Here is an 8,364-nt window from a genome sequence, read left to right on the forward strand (position 1 = left end):
CGACTTAGGTGGAATTACACATAGGTCCTAATTTAATTATTTAGTTAAATATAAATATTAACTTCAATAATTAAATTCGTAATTTTGCTAGATAACTCCAATAATAAAATTGGACACAAGCAACAATCATATTAAATTTAATTACACAGCAAAATTACTAATATGTCATTTCGTCCAAAAGACGAAAATACCCTTCCATAGTTAACCATCCTTAAACTGTCTTCCTAGTCTGTGACCCGTAGGCTCCTTATCATATCGGCAATGAGTAGTATCGCGATTAACACCAATCAATTGTCTCACTACACATAGACCAAGATTGGCCCCTAGCAAGGCATCACGGCCACCCGATAGATTCAGATTCAGCGAAATAGCTACTTGTCAACGATATGGTTATCGTGCAATCAAATTCTTTCATAATCTGTTATCTCATCGAGACCGAGCTACAGAAATAGTGTCAATCTCAGTTACTCTCGATATATCTGTATTCAGTTACTAGACCAATGACCGAAATAATAAATTGGATTGGGCGACAATGTAATAGCCGCTTTCTACTCAGAGACTCATAAAACATTTACATAATAAAATACATATAAAATAGCATAAAAAGGCCGGGCCCAAAATTTTTCTTTTATTAAACATATACATTCTTTAGACAAAAAGTTGTATCATGTACAAAAGCATAAAAAACAAGGTGGACAGTGTAGCCAATTCCCTTCGCTCGCCGATGTCCATCCGACTGTATCCGACTGTGTCCTCACCTAGATCCTGCAAAAACATAGAAAACAACGGGGTGAGCACAACTAATGCTCAATAAGTAAATCCTCTACTCATCTATCCCCGTAACTCTCTCTCTCTAATTCTTTCCTTACAATTCTCGTTTACTCTCTCTCTTATACTTCTCTCTATTTTCTCTTTCTCATAACTCATTTCTATTAACTCATTTTAGTAGTCACGGCCTCATCTTACCGGAGGCACGGTCGGGACTCGCTCCCGCTCTACGTGACTTCTCCTCATTCTAGCCGATCGACTTGGTTATGCATGGATTCGGAACCCTTGGCCATGTGAGTGAATAATCTCTCTCTCGGGTACTCTCGGGTATAGCCCTCATCCGCATGCACTCTCATGAGCTACACCACTTCTCTCTCTCATACTCATGCCGCTCTCTCAATGCGGCATACATGCGGGAATACTCTACCCATTACTCACGGGTTCCCCATCGCACAACCTACTCTATTCTCTTTTTCTCTCTTTTCTCTTAATAAAGCTCACACTCAAAGTTCTTTACTCTTTTTTTTTTTTTCTACTCTTTCTCTAATGCATAATTAGTGCATGTGGATGATTCATGCTCATTAATGCACTCATGAAATGAACAAATGCAATATTGCTCCAAATTCGTCATTCTGCACAGGTCACACTAAAAAGGGCATAACTTGCGTTATACACATCGGATTGCTACGGTTTTGGTCTCAACGTAGTTCAATCCGTAAAATGTCGAAAAACCACTCAGAAGGTCACGGCTGTGACAGGGCAGTTTCTCACTTAGGCATTTTATCAAACAACTCATGTGCATACAAAAGCTCTAATTATCTATAACTCTACTCTTCTCTTTAACCATCCAAAATGGGAGGAAAACTCCCTTATGCACTCTAATTTCCTGTCAAGGCAAAACACTCCCATAAGATTTGCTCAAAACTCCCTCCAACTTCAATCAAACTCAACTCATCATCATGCAATCACAACACTTCTCATAACTCAATTATATTCAATATCAACATAGATAAATACTCATAACATCTCAATCTCTCAGCAAGCATAATACATACATATACATACACAATCTCTACTCAAATGAATTCTTAAATCTCAATTTAGTTTGGATTTACTTACCTTGGGAAAAAGTGACTTCTCTAGCACTTTTCCTTTCCTTTATGGTCTTGTCTTCTCTCTTCAACTTAAAACAACAACAAGAACAATAATAACAATATAAGACTTCAATATAACCATAAGCAAAACTCACATCTAAAGCAAGAATCCTTACCTTAGGATGCTTTAGATGAAATCTCTACTCAAAATTACTCAAAAGTTCTCTTAAACCCCTTAGAAATCTTAGGAAAATTGAATGGAAGATTGAGAGAAATTAGAGAATGGATATGGCGGTGGAAATGGGTGAAAAAATGAAGGGTTTATTTCACTTAACCCTTTTTAGCTCATATTATAACCACATTTCCAATTTTGCCCCTACTCTTCCTTGGAAATTCCACCTATATCCTTTGATTCTTTGCAATTACACCCTTATCTCCAACACATTCTCTACTAAATTTCCTTACATTTTACTCCCCACTTTTCCTACTAATTAGGGGTAGAAAGGTCATTTTTACCCCTATAAAGAATTCTCTAGAAACTCATTAAACTTTTCAATTGGCTTGTCGCCGCGGCGAAGAAACTTCCGTCACCTCGGCGAAAAGTTACAGAGTCGACACCACCTTACTTAAAGCCAACGCCGCTGCGGCGAAGACTGCAGTTCTAAGAGTCCTCAAACTCAACCAATTTCGAAGCAAACACTCAACCAACTCAACATAAAAACTCAATTAAAACCGAATCCATAAATGTTTAAGCAATACAGCAAATCTTGAGTACATACCTTAAGTGGGGCATTACAGACAACTCAATCCCACTATGGCCACAATTTTAGTGTCATTGCCATATACTGAATTGCACTGTGAGATAACTTCTCCCGTAACCAAGAGTGATGAATCCTCTGTCGATCCACCATAGTCTTGATACACTCCTTGATGTAGCCAATCACTACCGTATTGATAGCTCTAAATAGAACTTCATTGGGCTAGTGTCAAACTGCACCAATCGGTGCAAAGGCGTTCCGATGATCTCAAGTCTAAGGATCACATGGACCACCATTCGTTAGAGGACTTATTCCATAGAAACTGGGGTTACCATCTATATGGAATCCTCTGGTGGGCTAGTCCAATGAACTTGCCTACAGCAAGCACCCATGTGTTGCACCAGGTTGTCAGCAAACAACCTTGACAAGTGAGATCAGTCACTGCCTTTCGATAGGGTTGTTTAATACTATGATAGTCTTACTGTATTATCTATGTCTTTGGTCAAAATAATAATAGGGTTATAAACATTTCTAGAATGGCCACCATATGTGCTCATAGGGTTCTCACTATCAAGATTTGAAAAACTTGATACCCTCGTCATGGTTCTACCATTCTAAGGACATATATCAATACATACAGATATGATTTACACGATATAGAACAAAATGCCTTTTATTGATCAATGAATATTATTACAAAGAGTCAATTCTACAATAATTGATCAGCTTTATGGCACCTACTCTAACAGTTGAATAGGAGTTAACTAAAAGTTAATGCGGAATTAAAAACTTCAACTACCAGAATGCTTAACACAATAAATTGCAACAAATACAAGTATTCAATGTGCAATAAATTAAATGAGATAAGTGAAAAGAGATGCTCAAAGATTTATAGTGGTTCGAAGTTGTGATCGAAAGCCTTCTACATCCATTTCTATAAGGCAACCTCCTTGAAGTTCCGCTAGACTTGGATTTCACCAATACGATAGTTTAATAGGATTTTGCCTCTAATTTACTGATTTCGCCTCTAGATGTGTATAAAATGTTTTTTTTTTTTTTTTTTTTTTTTTTTTTTTTTTTTTTTTTTTTTTTTTTTGTTGTAAATGATTGCCTCCAAGATAAGCTAATACACAAAGTGGGTTACAAGTTTCTCTCAAATAATATAAAAGATGAGTACAATGAGAGAGTAAAAATGATGTTCAAGATTGATTTATTGTTGATAGCACTATTCTCTTCTTTTCTTCAACACTCACCCAACATTACCCACAATCTCAATCATCCAAACACAACACCCTCAGAAACAATCACAACACAAAATCAAAACAACTTTGCTAAATCTTCGTATTGCATTCCAATTCAATTTTTTGTTAATTTGTGCAAATAATACGCAACTTAGGATTAAAAAGGCTCGCCTACTTAATATGAATGAATTGCAAGCCTCTGATTGAAGATTAAACTCCAAATTGCAAAACCCCCAAATCGCGAAACCCTAACATCTTCTTCTTCAAATCGAATCAATCTTGCAAAATTGATGGGAAGAAAAGTGTTTGGATTATGTGGACATGGTTTAAATTGAACGAACGTAGCAAATATTGGAGAATAAAAGCAAAAAAAAATTGAGTTTGAGAGGAAGAGAGTGTTTTGCGCTATAACATGAAGAGAAAATAGATGAGAGTGAGAGTGAAAACAATCTAGGTTTCCTACACCTCTACTTGCCCTGAAGTCTGAGGATGATATGGAGTGGCCACTTTATGACTCACGTTGTACTTCTTCAACAAATTTGCAAAAGACTTATTACAAAAATGACTCCTCCCATCACTAATAATAGTTTTAGGGGCACCATTGTAATACTCTTTTTCTAGCCAGTATACTCATAAAACAACAGTAAAACTCATTATATATATGTGTGTGTGTGTGTGTGTGTGTGTGTGTAAGAAAATATAAATGTAGATGAGTATAAAATAATGGGCCCATAACTATCTTTTCTTTATATACAAATCTTGACATAATGTAATAAAGTCACAAAACATCAACTCGACAGTGTTGCCAAACCCTTCCGCTTCTTGACATTCCAAGCGACTGCATCTCACCTACTACCTGCAAAAACATTGAAAACAACGGGGTGAGCACTAATTGCTCAGTAAGTAAGCCTGTTATGCTACTCTTCTATCTTCGTTGCTTATATTCCAAATTTCTTTCCTTACATCACACTTCTCTATTCTTCTCTGTTCTTTCTTTCTTTCTCAATTTTTTCTCTGTTCTTTCTCTGTTTCTAATTTCTCACTACTCATGATAGTAGACATGGTATCATGCATAGGTATGATGTAAATGCACAAATGCATAGGATGTGCATTTTCTTTTCTGTTTTTCTATTTTTCTTATTCTGTTTTTTGTTTCTTTTCTTTGTATTTCTTTCTTTCTTTCTATTCTTTTCTTTCTTTTCGTTTCATTTCTAGTCTTTCTTTCTTTTCTTTTCTATTCTTTCTTTCTTTCTATTCTTTCTTTTCTTTCTTTCTTGTCGATCGGACTCGGTTGAGGCATGGATTTGGAACCCTGGCCGTGTGAGTGTATTCTCTAATTCTGGGTACAGTCTTCATCCACATGCACTTCTAACAGACTGTACAATTCTTCTTTCTGATTTTGAGGCTACTCACTAAAGGCGGCGTGCATGCGGGGCTAGGTCACTCACGGGTTCCCCATCTCAACAACCTTCTCTTCTCTTATCTTTTTACACTTCTTTAAATAAAATTCAGATTTGAACTTCTTTAATATTTCTTATTTCTTTCTATTTGTTCTTTAACTTTAATGTTCATTATTGCTCTTTAATGCTCTTATGAGTATGCATGCATGTAGATGGGCTCATCTTTATTATTCTTTCTAAATTCACATGTTTGGATGCAATAATGCAATATGGAATGTGAACATGTCATTTTCTACCATCTACAAACTCATATCAAGATAACAAATAATCATACTCATACATGCACTTCTTTTTGACATTTCATCAAACAATTTATGTGCACACAACAACTCTAATTTGGTTGCACTTCTACCTCTCTTCTAAGCTGCCAAAATTTAGAACAAAACACACCAAGATTAACGTCAAACCTGTCCAGGATTCACACTCCAATTCTTCCATAATTCATCCAAACTCTCATCAAACATCAAGTACACAAACACTACTTCCCATGGATAAATTCTAACCATCATTCAACATCCACTCCATCAACAATTCTTCATATATAAGCACATCTATGCATAAAAGAAATTCTCTACACAATATTACTCCAATCATGACTAGGGTTGGATTTACTTAAATTAGAGGTGAGCAATCCAACACTTTAGTAGTCTTCCTTGACACAACTCCCTTTCCCTTAAATCCTATGGACACAAATCATAATAGTTCAACACTTTAAAAATTAAATCTCACATCTTAGTGCAAGGATCTCACCTAAGGATGCTTGGGATTGAAATTCCACTAAAATTGAACCAAGATCTATGAATTTCCTTGAAAAATGATTGAAGAAATTTGAGAGAACTTGGGTGGAAAGTGGCATGAATGGAAGGGGAAGAATGGGTAGGGTTCATTCTTGAATTCTTAATATAACAAAATATTACTTATTAGTTTCCCATTTTACCCTTGCACTTTCTATGAAATTCCATCTATGTTCCTTAGTCAATTACCATAATGCCCTCATTTTTTATTGACCTCTCCATGTTATTCTACTTCTTTTCACTCCCCATTTTTTCAACTAATTATGAGCGAAAAGACCATTTTACCCCTAATGAAGGTTTAAGGAATTTTCTTCACACTTGTTCAAGATAACTTTAACAAATTCAATTAAGGGTATTAGGGCATAAATAAAGCTACGTACCTTGATGTGGGCGTTACAACCATACCTTCTGAAAATCAAGTCTTTAAGAAAACTAAGTACAACTTTACCGTCATTAGTTTTTGTGGCAATTGCCTCAATCCATTTAGATACATAATCTACAGCAACAAGTATGTAAGTATAACTATAAAAGTTAGGAAATGGACCCATAAAGTCTATACCCCATACGTCGAATAACTCCACCACCATGAATGACGTGAGTAGCATTTCGTTCCTCTTGCTGATGTTTCCAATTCTTTGACATCTATCGCATCTAGCAAAAAAAAAAAAAAAAAAAAAAATGCATCTTTAAACAAAGTTGGTCAATAAAAACTAGATTACAATACTTTTAGTGCTGTTTTCTTTCCCCTAAAATGCCCTTCATAATGTAGTTCATGACTATTTTGTAATATACTCTGCGGCTCTTGCTCCGGTACACATCTCCTTATTATTTGATCAAGACAACTCTTAAACAAATAGGGATCGTCCTAAAAATAGTGCTTCACCATGGGTAAAAGTTTCTTCTTTTCCTGAAAGGTTAGATCAGATTTTAAAATACCGCATGCAAGATAATTTACAATATCTGCATACCAATGCCTTTTTCCACTGATAGAAAAGAGTTGCTCATTCGGAAAGGTCTCATTAAGAGGATAATTCCCTTCTTGATTATGCTCTTCGTGGCTTGTTGTCTCCATTAGTGAGACAATTGATCAACCACAACATTCTTGCTTCCCTTCTTGTCCTTGATAATCAAATCAAATTCCTACAACATTAGCATCCATCGAATCAACCTAGGCTTGGCATCCTTTTTAGGCATCAAATACTCAAAGCAGCATGGTCAGAATAAACAATCATTTTAGAACCTATCAAATAAGAACGAAACTTTTCTAAAACAAATACAATAGCCAAAAACTCTTTTTCAATGGTGGAATAATTTATTTAAGCATCATTTAAAGTCCGACTTGCATAATAAATAACATGATGCAATTTTTCTACACATTGTCCTAAAACCACTCCTAGGGCATAGTCAGAAGCATTGCATATCAATTCAAAGGGGAGAGACCAATCAGGTGACATAAGAATAGGAGCAAAGGTGAGTTTTTCTTTCAAAGCATTAAAACACTTGGGACTGGGAGAACTGAAGCCGACAACAATGACTCTACAATTGGAAAATCATTCTGTCAAGTATCCTAGAGGTATTGTTGAGGATATTTTAGTTCAAATTGATAAACTAATTGTCCTTGTTGATTTTGTGATTTTAGATATGGAGATGACATCAAATTGTAATACTTAATTGCTAATTTTGCTTGGATGTCCTTTCATGGTCACAACGAAGACGATTATTGATGTGCAAAATGGAAAACTAAAAATGATGGTTTTAGATCAAACCGTTGAATTTTCTATTTTCAAATCTTTATCTTTTCCTATAGAAACTAATGACTGTTTTCTTGTTGATTCATTGGATCCTATTATTTTCTCTAGTTTTATGTAGAATGAGACAAAAGATAAATTGGAGTTGGCCTTGGTAGTAGAGGGTGAAGAGTTCCTTGATCATGAAGTTGAGGAGTATGTTCAGTTGCTGAATCATGAAGTTGTTGAGATGACTAATGAAGAGTTGAGGATGGCCATAGAACAAGTAGATGTTAATATGGTTTCATCCACTGATTCCCCACCTAAGTTAGAGCTCAAACCATTACCACGTACACTGAAGTATGTGTACTTAGGAGATAGTCAAACTCTTCTAGTGATTATAGCTTCAGATCTTACTTTAGAGAAAGAGGAGAAACTACTTAGGGTGTTGAGTGAATATATAGTAGCCATAGGATAGACCATAGCTGATATTAAGGGAATCAGTTCACTATGTGCATGCAT

This window comes from Pistacia vera, unplaced genomic scaffold, assembly GCF_008641045.1.
Source record: "Pistacia vera cultivar Batoury unplaced genomic scaffold, PisVer_v2 Contig878, whole genome shotgun sequence".
Lineage (NCBI taxonomy): Eukaryota > Viridiplantae > Streptophyta > Magnoliopsida > Sapindales > Anacardiaceae > Pistacia > Pistacia vera.